Below are 23,215 nucleotides of genomic sequence, written 5' to 3'. Positions count from 1 at the left end.
TGGAGCCCTGGTTGGGGTCCCTACCCTGCCTGGGGAGTGGCGGGTGATGGGGTGGGGGGTAGGTTGGAGGTGGGGGAGAAGGAATGGGGGTGGGGGGAGGGAGAGGGAGAGGGAAAGTACATGTGAAAATATTAATAATTTAATAAAAAAAAATTTGAAGAAAAAAAAAATCTACTTTGTATTTCCCTAACAATATAAAAATTAGTTGTTTTAATAACAAGATTTAAAGATATTTTTGCAAAAATTGTTTTCTAACTTTTTTGTTACTATTAAAATTGGAAAACAACTTCATTTAGTCACCTGCTGACAGGTAATTAAAATCAATTTTAATAATATCACTATTTGGTATTTTAATTTGAGGATCCATATTATGCATGTGTTTTAAATAATTCTTAGCTATAAAATAAAGGAATTGTTTATTATTATCATATATATGGTTATATATGTTTCTTTACTTAATTTCAAAATAAATAGAAGATAAAATTATTATTGAATCCTATCCCTTTCATAGTAAATCCTGTTCTTTCACAAATACCTACATTCATTGAAGAGAAAAAGCATTGATTTTATTTAAAAGGCATTTCAATTAAAATTAAATATTCAATAGTTTTCCAAAGTTCTTAAATTATTGTATGATTTATTCCAGTATACTTTGAATATGATTGTTAAGATATCTCATTCTAGGAGAAATCTGCTAATGAATAGGGTTTTATAGTCACAAAATTTTAGAAAACTAAAATAGATTTTGAATATAGAAGCAAGGGAGTATAATCAAACAAGTCGCTCAAGCACAAAGATACTACAGTAGAAATCAAGTCTACTGAAGTAGACTGCAAACACAAGTTCAAGGAGAATAAAGAAATATGTGGAATTGGTGACTACAATAGAGAAAGTTTTCAGATACTTTTATAAATGGTTGATGCTTGGTTCTATCACTGTGGTATTTAGATTCTGTGGTCTACATCTAAAATAATTTTAACAGGTTTATTTTTGAAATGTTAATATTTGCAGCCACTAGAAATTACAACCATTGGTTTTTTCACTTATTTCAAAAATATTCAAATTTGTCAATGCAGACAAGAAAAGTTTAAGTGTGTGTGTGTGTGTGTGTGTGTGTGTGTGTGTGTGTGTGTGTGTGTGTGTATACACTGGGGTAAAGTGATAAGGGAGGTTCTTATGTATGCTATGAATATATGTTTCTTCTATTGGTTGATGAATAAAACTGTTTTGGCCAATGGGCAGGCAGGATGTAGCCAGGCAATTAGTATAGGTGGGCTACCAGACTAGGAGCATTCTGGGAAGAGAAATGCAGAGAGGAAGAGAGGGGAGCCACCAGGGAGACACTAAGTAGCTACTGGGAAGGTGGGACACCCAGGCATTCTCTGGTAAGATAAGGCCATGTGACAATACATATATTAATAGTTATGGGTTAATAATTAAGAAAGAGCTAGCCAGTAAGAAGCCTACATTATGGGCCAAACAGTTAATAATTAATATAAGCCTCTGTCTGTTTATTTGGGACTAAAGAGCTGTGGGACCGTGTCAAACAGAAACTCTGTTTCAGGAAAGCAAGTTAGAAAAGGGAGGGGAGAGGGGAAAGAAGACAAGGAGGTCTATAATACTTCAAAAATCCAAAACTATGTATTCAAACACTCTACTTTCTTCTTAGCAATGCAAGCATGCAAGATATGATATCACAAAATATTTATGCTTCGATTTTTTTTTTTTTTGGTTTTTCGAGACAAGGTTTCTCTGTGTAGCTTTGGAGCCTATCCTGGTACTCTGTAGAACAACCTGGCCTGGAACTCAAAGAGATCTGCCAGCCTTTGCCTCCTGAGTGCTGGGATTAAAGGCATGCACCACCAACACCCAGCTCTTTTCATTTTTTAAAAGTATGTTTTTAATTGAAATAGAGAAACACTCTTGCCCCTCTGCCTTCCTCACTCTAGCCCCTGCCAATTACCATCCCTCTAGCTTGTCTTATATTCCCTCCAAAATTTGACGTTAATAGCTTCTTCTTTGATATTATTTTTACATATACATACATGTATGTGTGTGTGCAAATATATAAATACAACCTGCTGAGTATGATTTTTTTTTGTATGTACATGGCTTCAGAGCTGACGACTTTGCATTGGACAAACCATAAGGGAGCTCATTCCTGAGTTAAGCAATTTGCCCCCTCTCAATAATCATTACTTGTAATATACTTTCTTGTTGTACTATCTTTGTGCTCTTTGGGATCCATGTGCTCCCCCTTGTTCAGGCCAGCTGCTTCTGTGGGTTTCACCAACCTGTCCCGGATCCCTTTGATCTTCAATCCTCCCTCTCTGCAATTGGGTTCCAGAGTTCAGTTCAGTGTATATCTGTGAGTGTTTTCCTCTTTTTCCATCAGCCACTGGATGAGGGCTCTAGGATGGCATATAAAGTACTGATCAGTCTCATTATAGAGGAAGGGCACTTAGGGCATCCTGTCCATCATTATCTAGATTGTCAGTTGGTATCATCCTTGTAGATCTCTGGAAATCTCCCTAGTGCCAGATCTCTCTTCAGACCTATAATGGCTCCCTCTGTAATGTATCTCTCACTCTGGTCTCCTCTATTCTTCCCCCGACTCAACCTTTCTGCTTCCTTTGTTTCCTAGATTCTTTGGTGAAAAGGATTGTGGGCTGGTAATCCTTTGCTCTATGTCATATATGAGTGAGTACTTACTTACCATGTTTGTCTTTTTGTGACTGGGTTACCTCACTCAGGATGGTTTCTTCTAGTTCTACCCATTTGCCTACGAATTTCAAGATTCCATTGCTTTTTTCCACTGAGTAGTATTCCATTGTAAAAAATGTACATTTTCTCTATCCATTCTTCAGTTGAGGGGCATCTAGGTTGCTTTCAGGTTTTGGCTATTGCAAACAATGCTGCTATGAACATGGTTGAACATATGTCCTTGTTGTATGAAGGTGCATTATTTGGGTATATGCCCAAGAGAGGAATTGCTGGATCTTGAGGTAGACTGACTCCCATTTTTCTGAGCAACCGCCATACTGATTTCCAAAGTGGTCTTACAAGTTTGCACTCCCACCAGCAATGGAGGAGTGTTCCTTTTTCTCCACATCCTCTCCAGCATAGATTGTCATTGGTGTTTTTGATTTCTACCATTCTGACATGTGTGAGGTGGTATCTCAGAGTTGTTTTGAGTTGCATTTCTCTGATGGCCAAGAATTTAGAGCACTTTCTTAAGTGTCTTTCAGTGTTTTCAGATTCCTCTGTTGAGCATTCTCTATTTAGTTCTGCACTTTTAAATTTCATTGTTTGGTGTTTTGGTGGCTAGCTTTTTGAGTTCTTTGTAAACTTTGGAGATCAGCCCTCTGTTGGATGTGGGGTTGGTGAATATTCTTTCCCAGTCCGTGGGCTGTCGTTTTGTCTTGTTGACTGTGTCCTTTGCCTTACAGAAGCTTCTCAAGATCTCCTGAGCAAATTGGGGACATGGGGGGAGGGGAGAAGGAACTAGGAGAATGAGAAGGGGAGAAGAGGAAGGGTGAGGAAGACATGATGGGGCAGGGAGGCTGAGTTGGGGGAAGAACAGAAGAGAGCAAGATAAGAGATAATATAATAGAGGGAAACATTATAGGTTTAAAGAGAAATCAGGCACTAGGGAAATGTTTGGAGAGCTACAAAGATGACACTAAGTAACAATCTAAACAACAGAGGACAGGCTATGCTAAATGCCCTCTCCTGATAATGAGATTGATGACTTATTCATATGCCATCATATAGCCTTCATCCAGCGGCTGGTGGAAATAGAAGCAGACACCCACAGCTAAACCTGGAATTGAACTGAAACCCAGTTGCAGAGGAGTAGGACTGATGAGCAAAGCGGTCCATACCAGGCTGGTGAAACCCACAGAAACAACTGACCTGAACAAGGGATAGGTTTTGGTCCCCAGACTGATAGCTTGTAAACCAGCATGGGACTGATCCAGGCCCCCTGATGTCAGTGAGGAGACCTTGGAAATCTATGGGGCCTCTTCTAGTGGATCAGTACTTATCCCTTAGTACTTAGCTTAGGAATGGACTTTGGGAGCCCATCCCACATGGAGGGATACTCCCTGAGCCAAGACACAAGGGGAATGGCCTAGGCCCTTTTCCTAAAGAATATGACAGACTTTGAAGAAATCCTATGGAAGGCCTCACCCTCCCTTGGGAGCAGAAAGGATATGGGATAGGCATGGTGTTAGTTAGGGGGGTAGGGGAGGAGGGGAGGGAGAAGCACCTGGGATTGACATGTAAAATAATTTTCTTTCTAATTAAAATAAAAAACCCTAAAATCATTCCTACTTGATGTGAAATGTCCTTCTGTATGGTTTGAATATGCCTTGCTGTCTTATTTTGATTATACAGGGGACTACAATTAAGAGACTACATGAATCTCAGAAGATAATTTAAACTATAGACTTTTAAATATGTTTGAGACTATTAGAGACCACGGGGACTTTTGAAGTTGGACTCATTGCATTCTTACATTATGATATGACTATAACTTTGAGGTCCAAGAAATGGAATGTGGTCATTTGAAAAAAAAAAGACCGCCCCCAAGGGAGTGGTACTATTAGGGATGTGGCCTTGTTGAGGTAGGTGTGGTCTTATTGAAGGAACTGTGTTACTGTGGAGGTGAGATTTCAGGTCTCCTATGCTTTATCTATGCCCAGTGTTAAATTTACTTCCTGTTATTTGTGGATCAAGATGGAGAACTCTCTGTTCCCCCAGCACCACGACTGCCTGCAAACCACTATGTTTCCTGCTATGATGATTTGGCCTAAACCTCTGAAACTGTAAGCTGTCTAGGTATACAGAAATCTGAAAGGCTTTGAGGTATGCATTAAAAGAGCTCTAGGAGTTGGAGGAAGCAACAGATTCTTCAATCTGGCAACCAGTTAGTTACATGTTCCCTGACATCCTTAACACACCCAATATTAAGTATGTTCTCTCTGAAGTAAGCAAATTTTTGTTTGTCTTAAGTACAACCATAATATTCTTTTTCTATACCTCATTATGGTTTATCTCATTTCCTTTTTTTGCTTAGATTTTATTTATTTGTTTAATTTAGAAACAACCTTATTTTACATATCAATCCCAGTTCCCTCTCCCTCTCATCTTCCATTGACCCCCAACTGTAAGGATAACTGTTTCTGCCAGCTGCCTGAGTTCCACCACCATGTTAGGGCTCCCAAATAATACACAGAGATTACTTCTGGCCAATGACTAGGATTTCTTATTTGCTGTCTCAGTGTTAATTATCAACCATAACTACTAATCTATATATTTTTATAAGGACTTGTCTTACCAAGGACACCAGCCTTATGTGCCATCCTTCCTGGGATCACATGGCAACTCCCTTACTACATTTCCCAGAATCCTCCTTCTCTCCTAGTCCCACCTATCTTGCTTCCCTATTGGCCAAAAGTGCTTTATCTATCAACCAATAAGACAAACATATACACAGTAGGACTTCCCCCATCATCTCCTATTTTCTGTCTAATTAAAAAGAAGGGTTTTAACATTAACATAGTAAAATATATAACTAAACGGTTATCAAGTAAAAACTATAGTTACAATATTTAGTTCATTAACATTTAGCAAGATTTAAAAAATATTCTATCATCTGTCCTATCTTTGTGAGTCTAAAGTCTTATATGTAAGTCTTATCTTTTATCATAACTAAGGAAAACCATAAATATAGCTACCTGTCTTCAACTCCATCAAAGACCATAGAAGGATAGTATATAAACTCTAGAATTGACAGAGACATCTTGATAGCTGGACAGTCACCCGAAGTTCCTCTGTAACGTTGGGGCACCCATCTTCAGCCCATAGGTCATTGTATGTCTGGCAGGCTTCTCAGTAAAGTGGGAAATTTGAAACTGTCCCATCTGTATTGGCAGTTTATCAGTCATTTTCCTCTGTATCCTGATGAATGTCTGGTAGACTCTTCAATGAAACAGGAACCCATCAGAACTGTTCATCTTGTTTTGTAAGTCCAGCAGTCACTTTCCTGGGAGTCCTGCATGTCCAGTTTATATAGTAACAAACAGTCCAGGTGAGAGCAGTTTCTTGCCATGTTGAAAGCAAACTCCAAAATGAGTTTCTTTCAAAGCCCATCCTCCTTTCTGACATAATTGATGTGTAAGGAGCAGTTGTGTCTCACTGCCATGAAAAACCATAAACCATTTAAAAATGCCATATATTCTGTAGGTCTTAAAAGTTTTCAAGAATATCTATCCAATACCAAAAAAGAGGAGAAACTTACATACAAAATTAACCTTAAATTTGTATCAATAAATGAAAATCCCTACCAATGTAAAGTATTCATTTATATATCCTATTCCCTTTTTTCCTTTAAAAAGAGATTGACTGTGATCATTACCATTTATAAGCATCCCCATTTGAATGAAAACACACATTTATAAACAATTTTCGGAAATTTGGGCGTAGTTCATTCCAAACTGCTTTCTTCTTGTTTCAGGGTGATGCCCAAACCATGGGGATCATGATAAAACATAGAAACCTAGCCAGGTCCTTGTTTTTCTAGTCTGTAAAGGCTGTATCATCTTAGCTGTTTTAGATGTTGGATCACCTGGGACACCTTTCAGGGGATCTTGCCTCATTAAGCCATATTAGTCTGGAAAGAATCCATAGCTTTACATTTTCTGTGGAAACATAAGCAAAAACTCTTTTCCCAAGTAACCTGTACTTATATTTAAGTTTAGAAGTCAAAGCATTTCTAAAATACATAATCTGGATAAATTTAGCAGCACTTATGATCAAATGTATTTTTAGCAGCTGTAGCTCTTTCCTTGGGAATCAAACAATTTAAAGACAACAGTATAACATATAGTATCCAGACTCTGTGAGTATTTTCCATATTTATCTAGCTTTTTATTATTCTATTTCTTTTACTTCCTTTTTTTTCTTTTTTCCTGAGACAGGGTTATTCTGTGGAAATCTGCCTGCCTCTGCTTCTGGAGTGCTGGGATTAAAGGCATGTGTCAGCTACTCATTATTTGTTTATTTTCTCTCCCAAACCTATGTATATTTTTCTTTAATATAAATCTGTATCCTTTTCTAATCTATGTGCTCTCTAACAGCCTCAGATTTTGCTGCTATGTAAATGAGGAAGGTGCTCTTACAGGAGTTGCTGCGTGTCCCTTAATGCCTGGGACACAGAGCTCACTCATGAAAATTCTGCTATCAAGAAACTGTGCTTTCCACTGTTCTTTTTGTTTCTAAAATCCCCTTTTAAGTTTTTGTGAAGTTTTTATGTGGAAGCTCATAAACCATGTGGGTGCCATTTGTAATAATAACTCTTTCTGAAAGCCACCTGAGTTCTGCCGCCACATTAGGGCTCCAAATAACACACAGAGATTAATATTCGTTACAATGCTGCTGGCCAATGACTAGGATTTCTTATTTGCTAGCTCAGTCTTAATTACCAACCATAACTACTAATCTACATATTTTATAAGGGTGCTGGCCTTATGCACTGGCTTTCCTGGGATCACATGGCATCTCCCTTACTACATTTCCCAGAATCCTCCTTCTCTCCTCGTCCCACCTATCTTGCTTCCCTATTGGCTAACATTGTTTTATTTCTCAATCAATAAGACAAACACATTCACAGAGGGACTTCCCCAGTCATCCAAACCCCATTTGCTCCCCAGGGAGGATAAGGCCTTCCATGGGGAATCACCAAAGTCTGTCATATCATTTGGGGGAGGGTGTAGGCCCTCCCCCATGTATCTGGGCTGAGAGTATTCCACCATGGGGAATGGGCTACCAAAGCCCATTTGTGCACTAGGGATAAATACCAGTTCCACTGTCAGAGGTACCATAGACAGCCAAGGCCTCCTAAATGGCACCCACATTATGTTTTATCTCTCGTGAACACCTTTATGAACCATCTCCCTGCATGATGAAGTTTTGCCATAAATGTCTCAGTGTGATTTCAGTATTGTCCCCATCTTGAATATGGTGTAGTCTTGTATATCCCTTGTTCTCCCTGAAAGCACTCCCACACCTACAGTGTCGTACTGCCTTTAATCTGGGCATTTGCCTGCAGTTAGTGGCTGGATTTAGGTTTTAGTTACATAAAACTATGATGAGGCTGTAATCATATAATAAAGGATATATATTGGTCTGTAGTTCTCTTTCTTAGTTGTGTCTTTGTGTGGCTTGGGTACCAAGGTTATTGAAGCCTGGTAAAAGAAGTTTCGCAATGACCCTTCACTTCTATTGTGTGGAACACTTTGAGGAGAATTGGTATTAGCTGTTCTTTGAATTTCTGGCAGAATTCTGCACACCCACAGCTAAACACTGAGCTGACCTCTGGAATCATGTTGCAGAGAGGGGGGATTGATGAGAAAAGGGGTCAGAACCAGACTGGAGAAACCCACAGGATCAGCTGACCTGAACAAGGGGTTGCTCATGGACCCCAGACTGATAGCTGGGAAACAAGCATAGGACTGTTCCAGACCCCCTGAGCAAGGATGTCAGTTTGGAGTCTGGGTAATCTATGGGACCTCTGATAGTGAATCAGTATTTATCCCCAATATACGAATGGACTTTCGGAGCCCCCTTCACATGGAGGGATACTCTCTCAGTCTAGACACACAGGGTAGGATCTAGGCCCTGCTCCAAATGATATGACAGACTTCGAAGAACCCCCATGGAAGGCCTTGTCCTACTTGGGGAGCAGAAAGGGGTTGGGATGAGGATTAGAGGGGACAGGGGAGGAGGGGAGGGAGAGGAAACTGGGATTGACATATAAAAGAAGCTTGTTTCTAATTAAAAATATTGTTTAAAATGGTAAAATAAAAAATGTGTATGTATGTATATATATATATATATAACAAAAATTAATGAAAAAGTTATGAATTTGAAATAGAGCAAGGAAGGATATATTATGGGAAGATTCTGAGGGAGGAAGGAGGAAAATGATGTAATTATATTCTCCTAATTAATAAGGATATATATTTTTTTAATCATGAGGAGCTTTCCTTAGCAGATATCCCTGAAACCTGACAATAGTTGAACTGCCTAAATATCACATTAATATAAATCAATATGGGTAGGAGTTTTGCTTCTTTTTTAGCAATACTATATTGAAACAGATGATAAAATATACAAATAAGTTAATATCTGTACTTCAAAAATCAGAATGTGACTATTGAACAAATAGAATATGGTAAGAATTTCTTGAAGATGAGATGAAAATGAGACCAAATCCTCTGACTCAGCATCTTGAAATGTTGGGTTAATGAGGAGATGGTGGGAAATAATTGTATTACACATCAGAAGATTCTTAGGATAATCCAAGGTACTAGGAAACAGAACGAAGGTATTCCCAATCCTAGTACACATAGGGAAAGATTTGCATGAGTCTTTTAAGTTTAGAATATACCTTCTATTCCTTCACTCCTTCACTTTAATGTAAATCATAAGCAGAGTCAACCAATTCATAAGCTAACTGAAAACAGTAATATAAAATGCCTAAGGATGCTTAGAAGGATCCAAGTCCACACATAGAGAAGACAACTTGCCTGCTCTTGATAGACTCAACTGACTGACTGTGTATTGATTTCACCTCGAGGTTTGACAGTTAAGTCCTTTCATGGATGATGTGATGTATCCTTTTATTGTGTGGCTGTTGCACAGCTGTTGTGTCTTGCTTGACGTTTAGAGAGCAGATGCTGAGGGGTGTGTGGATATATAGGATTTGTTATCTAGTTGATGTGAAGAAGAGGTGGTGAAAAAATAATTTTGCTAACTCAGAGTCCTAGAAGGGCACTTAGAACTTGGGGCAATAGGAAAATGATGCATTTGGTGATATAATTTATCAAATCCGTGTGCACCAAGAGTGAATTGTCAGAGACATATAGGAAGGGATTCTGTGAAATGTTAAATTTTAGTTTTAATTTAAATCGCAGTTCTGCGCCATTGCTTCTGTAAATAATGATGCATTAAACCCCAGAAATGTGACAATGGATATGGTCATGACCTTTTAAAAGGTACAAAATCAGTAATTCACAAGTGAATACCCCCAGGACCAACCAGTATGAGGGTGTTTTGCGTGGGCACATGGCATGAATTTATGAAAAACTATCAACTAAATGAAGGCTTAATCAAGAATCTCCAGTGTACACGGAAGAATTGAAAGTATGCCTGGACGCATCATTGGAGAGTCTTAAATTTTCTTTAATTTTAAAATAATTCAGACAAGCTCCCTTTTCCTTTATTGTATAATGAATTTTATTCTTCAGAATATATTTCTAGGAGTTATAGGTTGAAAATATTTTATAGCTTTTTTTTAGTTGTTTTAAAGGATCTCCATAAAATTTTTTGTAGTGACTACACACATTTGCTTTCTCACCAACTGTGCTTCCTTCTCTTGCTTTATCCTCTCAAGCATTTGCTTTTTTGGCTTCCATTTTTATTGAAAATTTGATTTTTTCATTCAATATGTTCTTATTTTGATTTCCCCTCCAACAACTCCTCCCAGATCCTCCCTTCTTCCCTACCCAACAAATCTAAATCCTTTCTTCTTTCTCTTTCATTATAATAAAAATGGGCATAGTAATAAATAATAACACTAACACAAAACAAACCAGAATAGGACATAAGAAACAGAAGAAGAATAGCCAAAGAAAATATTCAAGAAACACATATAGACACAGTGGCACACATGTTCAGACACACAGAAATCCCATTAAAAACAGAAACTGGAAACTATAATATATAAGAAAAGGAACTATAAGGTTAAAATTACCTGAAAGCTACAATTTTTCATCTGACTTGATGATAAGAGATAGATAAACCAGAAACTTTTCATGAAGGAAATGATCATTTCCACTGAATGGAATAAATTCCCCTCAAACAGGCCAAATTCATGATGGTTAGTGATAATTTTCAACCTGACAGAATAATATATGTATGATGGGCCTGGGGTGTGGTGTGTGCCTGTAGGGTACTGTGTTGTATTCAATACATATGAGTAATATACATTATATAATGTGATGTTTATTGGCATAAATAATCCCTTTCCTTACAGTAACAGAATGGCAAAATTTAGTGATTGCCTCCCCATCTCCAAAGTGTCATGTTAATTTCTTCCTGTTTCTTTTACATACCAAACACAGTTTCCCCTCCTTGCATTCCTCCCAGCTCCTTCCACACCTCCCCTCTCTCTCAGATTAAACTCCCCTCTGTTTCCTCTTCAGAACTGAGGTGGGATGGTACCATTGCCTTAGTAGAAGTACCTAATTATATAAACTGGAGACAGGAGATGAGTTGTTGCATTTGTCTCTCATCAGTTCTGATGCAACATAATCAGCTCACTTGAACTTTCTCTCTTGTGAATTTCCCACCATGAATGTCTGCAACCACGAACTGTGAGTCAAATGAAACCCTTTCTCTTTTAAGTTGCTTTGGTTAGAGTATTTTACTCAGCCACAGAGAAGGAGACTAGGGCAAATTCCCTCAAGTTGTTTTTCAGCTGCCTGCCCAATCCATGTTGCAGCGCTTCAAAGTCAGTGGAATAAAAACAGGAAAATTAAAAAGAAAACATTGAACACAGGCAGAGTTGTGGGTCCATGCTAGCTGCTGTGTTTCTCCTGAGACATATATTTTTCAGTGCCAGGACACTGTATCAGGGAGCTGGTTAGGAGAGACTAGGACTGCAAGGCTTTTTCCTCTAGATTTTCTCCTGTATTTAAGATTTTAAGGTTTGAGAAAGCGACATATTCACAAAATTGTCTTAGCCCTGTTATTAAGTGAAATTTGTTATAGTCATTATGTAATTAACCATTATTGTCAGAACACAAGTTCACCTAAGAACATGTGCTGCCTACAGATTTACCCAGAGTATATGCCTTTTCATACCAAGAGAAAGTTTAAGAATCATTTCAACCCTTCCAGTTAAGAAAAAAACAAGTGGGTCAATAGGCTGCTATACTGAGTCTTAGTTCCCTGTGGATTTCTCAGGATTCTTTTCTTTTTAAAAAAAAAAAAAACAAGCAAAGGGGTCTAGACCATGTTGGAGAAACCCACAGAAACAGCTGACCTGACCAAGTGAGAGCACACGAACCCCAGTTGTAAAGCTGGGGAACTAGCATTGGATCAAATCAAGCCCTCAGAATGTAGGTGACAGTTAGGAGGCCTGGGCAGGCTATGGGACCTCTGACAATGGAACCAGTATTTATCCCTGGGGCACAAATGGACCTTGGGAGCCCATTCCCTATGGAGGGATATTCATTCAGCTCAGATACACAGAGGAGGGCCTAGGCCTTCCTCCAAATGATGTGACAGACTTTGATGATCCCCCCATGGAGGGCTTCACCGTCCTTGGGGAGTGAGTGGGTGGTAGAATGGGGAATTGGGGGTCATGGGAGGTTGGGAGAGAGAGGGAACTGTGATTGATATGTAAAATAAGATTGTTTCTAAACTAAATAAAATTCATATTTAAATTTCCATACTTTAATGCTTTGAAACATGTCCTTAGATATTTGAAATCTCCATTCAAGGTCACATTAGTCAAATTAGTGGCCTCTAATTGATATTCACACAGTAACATAGGGGCTAGAGAAGAGGGGAAAGGGATTGTCACTGATACTATTTTTACAAGTTATTAATATATTATAAGGTAAGGTATCCATATTCTTAAGTAATGATCTGCTTACCATGATGGAGAAGTAATGAATCATCAGCTCTAAACTGATGCCAACCAATAGAAACAACTTCTCTCCCAGTTACTGACCTCTGGCAAAGAATACAGTGGAAGTGTAGAATGGAATGCTATGGCAGGAGCAGCCAGAACAGCAGCTTATACATGGAAGCAGTCCTACACAGCAGGAAGAATGCTCGGGTGGGCTACATGTTCCAAGTCCTGAGAACTCTGCATGGAAGTAGTTCTATCGGGAACTTTATATATTCCTAAAGTTTTCAATTAATGTAATGGCTGTGTGTGTGTTTTGAATGAATTAGAATGGGTTGTCAAAATAATAACAAATGTCTAGTAATCTGTGCAGAGTTGCTCGACAGTAATATGAAAGTGTGTAGCTGCAGTGATTTACAAGGATACTTTTTAAATTGACTATGATTGATAAGTGATTTCTACAGAAATGGCTGAGTTGTAATAATGGGGAATATAAGCAATGGAACACTAAATATTGTGAAGAGAGATCATATTTTAAGATAGAGAACTAAGTTACCTCCATCAGTGCCAGCCTCTGAGTTTGTGGATTTATATTTATGCTCTCTGCTATAAACCTCACAGCAACTTTGAAAAGTTAGTAATGACATTATTCTTTATAAGGAGAAAGTACTTGAAGACAGAAGTACTTAAAGCTTTTAAATATGACTTTCAGAGTAAAGAGAACTGGGGTCTATTTTGAACCTTGAAATAACTTTTTCTATTTCTCAAATCTGGGCTGAGAGGAATTTTCTTGTTACAATTTACACATAATTGTAAAATCCTCACTTTGGTGGCTATTAATCACTGTCAACACCAATGCTCCCATTCCTGTACCTTCCAGTTGTTTACAGGATAATAAATGCATACATTTTGCATTAAAATTCTTTGTTTAATATAAGTAGACCAAAAGGTGTGGAAGTCAAGATGGCTTACACCTGAGCAGTACACTTACCTTCATGTAGATATTGTCGAGTTGTTCTTATAATTCAGAGAGCAAACTCTTTATACAATCTCTAGTTTCACAACAATAATAAACAATTATTGATCATATACTGTGCCAGATATTGTTTTAACTTCTCTGCATGTATAACTTTATTCATTCATCGTAGCTACACCAAAGCTTGATGTGAGTGAATTTCTTATTCAAGTTTGCCATAACTGGAATCTTAATTTTGCTCTATTCTTATATGTCTTCCACTCATACACAGAGAAGCATTTAAGGGATTATAACACCATGGTGAAACACTGAAGTGGTGCCATCTATTCCTTTACTTTAAATATATTAGATTTTTATTGCCTCCAGTGGGGAAAAGCACATCATAGGTTACATCATATGTTATAACATTGTAAGGGATCATATCTGATCCAGTTTCCCTATCAGTTTTCCAGTAGTTTGACTGACACAAATAATATCACAAGCATGTTTTACCCACTATTATTAATAGATAACACTGGGCATTATGATTTTATAGTTTTTCTTTTCATTCAAAGGTTCACTGTTCACAGCTGAGGTACCACACATATAATTCATTACCCAGTTTTCTTCCCTCAGATACAACTTACATATTTGGGCTGGTATATTTGTCTACATATTTCTTTATGTTTTTATTTCTTATATTTATGTATAGCACTTCTGTATTTTAAGTTTATGTAAGTGATACATTATTTGATCATTTTGCTTTTTTCCATTTGAATTATAGTTCAAAAATATCCCTCAATTTTACATAAAGCTGACATTCTTTAATTGTTGGAATGCTCTATTATAAATAAATCATAATGTACTTATCCATTCCCTTGCTGGAAGAGTTATAGCATCAACAACATCTTTGCTTTAAATAGCACTGCAATAAATATCTTTGGACATATGCTCAAAAATGTCTCTAGGGAAAGTAAAAAGAAATAGACTTGCTTGATAACAAAATATGCATGTAATCCTTTATAGAGAATTCTCAATCATAGGGTATGTATTATTTCTTTCTTAGAGATTGCCCAAATTATTCTTCAAAGTGGTCATAGCAAATTGTAGTCCTAAGAGCAAAGTATTGTAATTCCAATTTTCATTTCTTATTGCTAACACTTGTTATCAGATACATTAACTATTCACAAATTTAATGAACACATTGGTAGCATTTATTCATGTTTTTACCCTGCTGATTAAGAAATAGGTTATATGTTGAATATCCTTAGCCACTAGGGAAATGCAAATTAAAACTAATTTGAGATTTCATCTTAACCCAGTCAGAATGGCTAACTAAGGTAAAACAAAACATATAAGAAATGTGCTAGCTTGATTGTAGGGAAAGGGGAACACTTATTCACTGTTGGTGGGAGTGAAGACTTAAACAATCACCATGGAAATCATTGTGGAGATCCCTCAAATAGTTAGGCATAGATATATCACATGATCTAACTATACCATCTTTGGTAATTTACTCAAGAGACTCTATGTCCTAATACTGAGATACCTGGCCATCCATATTCTTTGCTGCTCTAATTACAATAGCCAAGAAATTGAAACAGCCTACATGCTATCAACTAATGAATGGATAATAAAAATGTGGTTCAAACACAAAATGGGATATTATTCAACAGTTAAGAAAAATGATATTAACAAGTAAATTAATAGAAATAGAAACAATCATTTTTATTTTTATTTATTCTTCTCATATATATTACATCCTGACTTCAGTTTCCCCTCTCTCCTCTTCTCCAAGTTTCCCTACCTCCTCTCTTTCCAGTTCCCATCACCTCCTTCTCACCCAGATCCACACCTTCTCTTTTCCCTTCAGAAAGGGCAGGCCTCCCAGGGATATCAACCAAACATGGCATATCAAGTTATAGTAAGAGGCTCATTTTTACTCTGACTCACAAATATTTCATGTGACATCATTTGTAGATTCTTTATTTGTATATTGAAATATCTAAGCTTTTTCTGGTATGCTCATAGAGGTCAAAAAACTAGTTAGGGACTTAAAAAAGAAAAGGGGAATCAAAAGAAGGGAAACAAAGTAGTAATAGAAAGGCTTAATAATGGGTCAGAGATGGTTAAATAGACTGAGGATAGGAAGGAAGGGTAAAGGTAGGGATGGTTAACACTAAATACATTGAAAAGTCATATAGAAACCTACTATTGCAGAACAGTCCTAAAATATGTATATTCTCAACATAAAAAGTTTAAATGGCTTTGCACTATAATTGTATAATAATTCTGTAGTAGACATCAGAGGCTAAGAAATAACAATTCCATTGCCAGGGGTAGTGTACTTCTTTTGAAGTTGTTGACCAGCAAGTTCCATAGACCACCAAATATGACAAATATGATCAATGCCCTTAATTACCTTGCAGAAGTTGACAATAGTATCCTATTGATGAAGACAACATATGAGTCATAGAACATGGAAAAGTCAATCTGGTACTCAATTGGTAGCTTTATACCTACTGGCTAGTGGTGGAAGTTGTGATACATACTACCAGAGGAGAAAAATAATCACCAATCTTAGCTGTGAGGTCTGTGAGCTGCAACAGTGACCAGACTGGCAAGACATGTCTCCATTCCCTCCTGACTTGGTTCAGTTGTCACACAAATGTTATAGGAGTAATCATCCATTTTCTGATTAGATTTAAATCTTGCTCCATGTAGACAAAACCTATTCCTCAGACTCTTAGTGGAGCCAAGAACCCATGGCTAGATATGTCACAGGCCCTCGAAGATAACTCTTTGCTGTTTTCGGATGAATTATACTGAATCCTAATTATTTGAAATTATACCCATAGATTAGTTGTTTTCCAACTCTTCTCAGAGGAGTTTCTTTTTGCAGTAGATAGTGATTACTACAGACACTGATGACTAGTCAAGGTACAGAGAATAAAAGAGTTCAGAATGATGTAACTCAATGTAAACTCATAGTGATTATGACCAAATACTTAATACCTTCTAAGCTCAGGCCAGATGAAATCTTTTCATGGAGAGGAGAAATGGGTATAAAGTACCACCTCTTGCCAAAGAGCTATTGGCAATCAATATCTTCTGGGAAAGAGTTTTCTTTATGGATGTGGCCCCTGGTGGATCAACCAAGCTCTTGTGGAAAGCCATAAAGCCTAGAGCATATGGGTAGCATAAATTAGACTTGATATGCTTTTTTAGAAAAATGGAACACAAATTTGGATGGGTAATGAAGACAATGTGGTTCCGAAAGGCATTGGGAGAGACAGTGAAAATGATAAAAATACATTGCATAAAATTATCAAAGAAACAACTAATAAAATATTCTAAAAACACTGTTCGTTCTATTGATGCCTAAGCACTATCTATAAAATTGTAATTGGATAAAATATGATAATATGTACTCATATAATATTAATGTAAAATAATAAATTAGACTTTTAATAAAGAAGAATACATTGGGTCATTTTTCAAATGTTCTATGTATAATTCAGAATTATACATAGAATTATACATATAATTCAGGTCAGCTACCTGGTTATGTATATGACCTTTTCTTTTTTTACTTGATCTTTTAATTTTTATTTTCATTTTTATATTGAATATACAAATTTATATTGCCTGTATATTTGACCACTCTCTGTATGCCCTATGGGAATATAAAAATACTTGTATCAAGTAAAATTGTTGTGAAGTCTTTCCTTGTGTGTATGCAGTTGTAGAGATTGAACAGGAGCCTTGCACACCTAGCAGGCACTCCATCACTGAGCCACATGCAGCCCTGTAAAACTTTTCTGAAAAGAGTTTCTTTGGGCTGTCAAACTTTATCAATTATCAAGCATTGATTCTCATTTTTGTGTGTTTTTTCAGGACAGGGTTTCTCTGTGTAACCCTGGCTGCCTGGAACTCAGTCTGTAGTCTAGGCTGTCCTCCAACTCAGAGATTCACTCGCCTCTGCCCTCTGAGTGCTGGCATTAAAGGAGTGAGCCACCAGTGCCCAGCTTATTCTCAAATCTTTACAGTTTTTTGCTAAGTTTATTAGTTCTATTCCTTTTTTTCTTGTTGAAATCTTTATTTATATACTTAACCCTTTAGTTTTAAGTTTAATTTAGCCTTTTCAACACCCCAATGTATAATAATGTATATCTCTTCATTTTGTTCAAGAATCTTCTTGATTGGAGCCTCTATGTTGCCTAATTTTATGTCAAGCTGACACAAGCTATAGTTATCTGAGAGGAGGGAACCTCTGCTGTGGCACCGATAATGATTTATGGACCAGGCTCAAATATAGGTTAAATATAATTGATTTTGGGGAGAAGTCACTTACATAAGAAGCAGATGGCTGCTGAAGGTTCACACTCTAAAGTATCCACACAGACTCCCTGTGACCTGTCTGGATGCAAGAGAGGGCCACCTGCCTGGATCCCAGACCTAAACTCACTGCCTGCCATGTCCTCACATGTGACCATGCCCAAACAGGCATGGCCAGCACAACAGGTGCCAGCAGGTTGGATATCTCACTACAATTTCCCTTTTAGTTTAAAGAAAAAGATTTAGGCTTAATACAAAGCTATAGACAAAGATAGCAAATATGAAGTATGCTCTAGGAGAAGGAAAAGTAAGAACAAATACACTTAAGACCTAATGCCAGTGAAGCAACTAGAACGAAAGGCAAGAACTACATATCTAGTCCTAGGGTAAAGGCATAACAGAGATTACTATAGAGTTGTCCTAAACTGGAAAGTTGAAGTCTTGTACCTAATATTTCTATCTAGGAAGAGAGAACAATAATTGTGACAGTCTAATCTTCAAACTCATCAAAGAGCTGAGAAGGAGGGTAGGCAGGAAGTGCAAGCAAGCAACTTCCAAAGGGTGCAGCAAAGACAGAAACAGCAGGCTATATGGACAGTCACCCAAAGTCTCATAGCAGCATTAGGGCAACCAGCTTTGGCTAAGGTCTGGAGTATCTGAGTGACCAAAACAGAAGCAGGGAGGTAGAACTGCTGTCTTACCCTGACTTGGCAAGGTTCAGAAGTCTTCTAAGTTTATCTCCTGCAAGCACAGTAGGACAGCAAATCCAAAGTCAGAGGTCAAGGTGGGGGCAGTTCTTTGCCCAAGAGGCCATTAGCTGAGGTGAACATGGACTCCAGAAGTGACATCGGTACCCAACATTTTCTCAGGAATAGCTTGGTGCTCTCAGGAGCAATTGTGTCTCATGTCAACAGAGTTCTAATATTAAAGCATTTAAATGCCATATTCTGCAGGTCTATGAAATGTTTTCAGATCAGATATCTATGCCTGACTAATATCAAAGATAAGAATAATGGGTGATAATAGTCTGTAATTCTCAGAAACATAGTTGTACAATGGCTGAAGCTTCCCAAAATAATTTAACCAGGACAAAGACTTCAAAAAATGTAACTATATACAAATATGTAATTCTCCATAACAGAGATAGAACTGAAATATCTTGACCAGAGTTAGAACTGTAAAGTGCAATATGATAAAATACCCTAAGTTGTATCAATATACAAAATGTATATACATCAAGATAGTTTTATATTTATGTGCAATACATCATAAACATAAAGAATAGCCTAAATAGTCAACATACAATAATCTAACAATTTAAGTTATCTATAACTAACAGTTGGTAAAGTTAGTTCATTAGAAAATATACTAATCTACCTATATCCCATCTTAACCATACCTTTCCCATCCACACCCTAAAACTTATCTAAAAGAGATTCCCCTAGTCTGAGCATAAGCCTCCATACCCAACCCAAAATGACTAGAATCAACCCCATACAGGTGAATACTATCCCTTAAAGTCAATAGTAGGGAAAAAGTGGCATTGTTTTCTTAGCATTACTTCCTGCTGAAATGGGACAACAATTAATTCCAAGGTATTTTATAGGGAAAAATTAGAGCAACAAAAATTCTCAAGAGAACTAGCTGTAACATTTGTAGCTAGTCTCTGCATGGTAGGAGATGCTTGACTGAAGTTCTTATCTGAAGCTCTGGCCAAGGTGTAATATGAAGGTGCACTGTTTCAGCTAGCTAGTCTGGAGTTGTCTTGAGCCCTATAATCCCAAACTGGTTTTAGGGTGGTCTTAGTTCAGAGGAATCAAGTGGAATCAATGAAGTAGAGCCACATCTGCTTTCCGGAGAGTTCAGAGATTGGTGTTAGGAAATATTTGTTCTCTGTGGAAGACTTAAACATTAATATCAGCATAGAAAGTTTAACATTAATATGTAAACATACAGGGAAAGGTAACAAAAAGGATGAAATTAAGAAAGAAAAATTAGAATTTCAGAGAATATAGAGTTAAGATAATAGTAGTCTTAGATTTTGTTTTCTTCTGTCTTACACCAATGGCCATTTGATATGATACAGAAACTCTGAATTTTATTTAAACAACATGTTTGAATTTGCAGAAGGAGGGCCACATCCAACTCTAAAGGCAGGTTTCATTTTTATGTCAACAGGGACTACCATAGTGCTGGGAGTGGGGAATAAGAAGACAAGAGTTTAGTATAAATATTTTATCATATGTCAGATTCTTCTTTGTATGATGGTTCTTTCTGGATAGCTATTCTCTCTTCCTTAGGCATCTATATATTTGGTATCTTATTGCTTTTTGGAGTTGGATTCTCCTGTAAAGACAAGAACAAAACACTCCCCCTACCTTTGTGAAGTCTCCATACAACTTGTGGGATATACCTTGGTGGATGACTTATCATTTTTCTCCAAAGAGGTTTCTCCTGTTCAAACTGGATCTTGATCTACTTTTATGATATCCAAAGCTTTTCTTCTCCTGTAGAAACAAAGGCAATTTGCCAGTATTTTATTGAGAATTTTTGCATCAATATTCATGAGGGATATTGGTCTGTAGTTCTCTTTCTTGGTTGTGTCTTTGTGTGGCTTGGGTATCAAGGTTATTGTAGCCTCATAAAAAGAGTTTGGGAATGTCCCTCCCTTCTGCTTCTATTATGTGGAACAATTTGAGGAGTATTGGTTTTAGCTCTTCTTTGAATTTTAGAATTCTGCACTGAATCCATTTGGCCCCAGGTTTTTTTTTTTTGTTTTTTTTTTTTTTTTTTTTTTTTTTGTTTTGAGATTTTTGATGACTGCTTCTATTTTCTTAGAGGCTATAGGTCTGTTTAAGATATCTGTTCTTGATTCAATTTGGTAAGTGATATCTGTCCAGAAAATTGTCCATTTCCTTTAAATTTTCAAATTTTGTGGAGTACAGGTTTTCAAAGTATGATCTGAAGATTCTCTGGATTTCCTCAGTATCTGTTGTTATGTCCCCCTTTTAATTTCTGATTATTTTAATTTGCATGTTCTCTTTCTGCCTTTTGGTTAGTTTGGATAGAGGTTTGTCTATCTTGTTGATCTTCTCAAAGAAACAACTCTTTGGTTCATTGATCCTTTTTAATGTGTTCTTAGTTTCTACTTTATTGATTTCAGCCCGCAGTTTGATTATTTCCTGGTGTCTACTATTCCATGGTGAGTTTGTTTCCATTTGTTCTAGAGCTTTCAGCTGTGATGTCAACTCTCTGGTGTGAATTGATTCCAAAAATACATCAGAGAAATCATCCACCATGATGAAGTAGGCTTCATCCCAGGGATGCAAGGATAGTTCAACATAAGAAAATCCATCAATGTAATCCACCATATGAACAGACTGAGGAAAAAATACCACATGATCATCTCACTAGATGCTAAAAAAGCCTTTGACAAAATCCAACACCCCATCATGATAAAGGTCTTGAAGAAATCAGGGATAACAGGAACATACCTCAACATAATTAAAGCAATATACAGCAAGCCAACAGCCAACATCAAATTAAATGGAAAGAAACTCAATGTAATTCCTCTAAAATCCGGGACAAGACAAGACTGTCCACTCTCTCCATACCTCTTTAATATTGTCCTTTAAGTTCTAGCTAGAGCAATAAGACAACAAAAGGAGATCAAGGGAGTACACTATTTGCAGATGACATGATAGTCTAGATAAGTGACCTGAAAAACTCTACCAGGGAACTCCTACAACTGAAAAACACCTTCAGCAAAGTGGCAGGATACAAGATTAACTCAAAAAAACCTGTAGCCTTACTATATACCAATGGCACGTTGGTGGAGAAAGAAATCAGAGAAACATTACCCTTTACAATTGCCACAAACAACATAAAATTCCCAGGGGTAACACTAACCAAAAAAGAGAAAGACCTGTACCTCAAGAATTTTGAGTCTCTAAAGAAAGAAATTAAAGAAGATACCAGAAAATGGAAAGATCTCTCATGCTTCTGGATAGGTAAGTTCAACATAGTAAAAGTGTCAATCTTGCCAAAAGCAATCTACAGGTTCAATGCAATCCCCATCAAAATCCCAACGCAATTCTTCACAGACCTTGAAAGAACAATTCTCAACTTTATATGGAGAAACAAAAGACACAGGATAGCCAAAACAACTCTGTACAATAAAGGAACTTCTGGTGGCATCACCATCCCTGACTTCAAGCTCTATTACAGATCTATAGTCCTGAAAAACAGCTTGGTATTGGCACAAAAATATACAGGTAAACCAATAGAATAGAATAACCCTGATATTAACCCAAACACTTATGAACACCTAATTTTTGACAAACAAGACAAATTTATTTGATGGAACAAAGAGAACATCTTCAACAAATGGTGCTGACATAACAGGATGCAGACTTGTAGACTACAGATAGACCCAAGCCTATTGCCATGCACAAAAATTAGTGTCAAAATGGATCAAAGACCTCAACATAAATCCAGCCACACTGAACCTATTAGAAGATAAAGTGGGAAATACCCTTGAATTAATTGGTACAGGAGACTGCTTACTGAACATTGTACCAGTAGCACAGACACTGAGGTCAACAATTTACAAATGGGACCTCCTGAAACTGAGAAGCTTCTGTAAGGCAAAGGAAACAGTCAGCAAGACAAAACGGCAGCCCACAGACTGGGAAAAGATGTTTACCAACCCCACATCTGACAGAGGGCTGATCTCCAAAATATACAAAGAACTCAAGAAGCTAGTCTCCAAAACACCAAACAATCCAATTAAAAAGTGGGATACAGAACTAAATAGACAATTCTCAATAGAGGAATCTAAAATGGCTGAAAGACACATAAGAAAGTGTTCAACATCCTTAGCCATCAGGGAGATGCAAATCAAAATAACTCTGAGATACCATCTTACTCCTGTCAGAATGGCTAAAATCAAAAACACCAATGACAGTTCATGTTGGAGAGGATGTGGAGAAAGGGGAACACTTCTCCACTGCTGATGGGAGTGCCAACTTGTACAGCCACTTTGGAAATCAGTATGGCAACTCCTCAAGAAAATGGGAATCAGTTTACCACAAGATCCAGCAATTCCACTCTTAGGCATATACCCAAAAGAATCACATTCATACAACAAGGACATATGTTCAACGATGTTCATAGCAGCACTATTTGTAATAGCCTGAAACTGGAAGCAGCCTAGATGC

Source organism: Cricetulus griseus, chromosome 7, assembly GCF_003668045.3.
Source record: "Cricetulus griseus strain 17A/GY chromosome 7, alternate assembly CriGri-PICRH-1.0, whole genome shotgun sequence".
NCBI classification, from domain to species: Eukaryota; Metazoa; Chordata; class Mammalia; order Rodentia; family Cricetidae; genus Cricetulus; species Cricetulus griseus.
The sequence above is the reverse complement of the archived record's forward strand: the minus strand, read 5'-3'. Positions refer to the sequence as shown.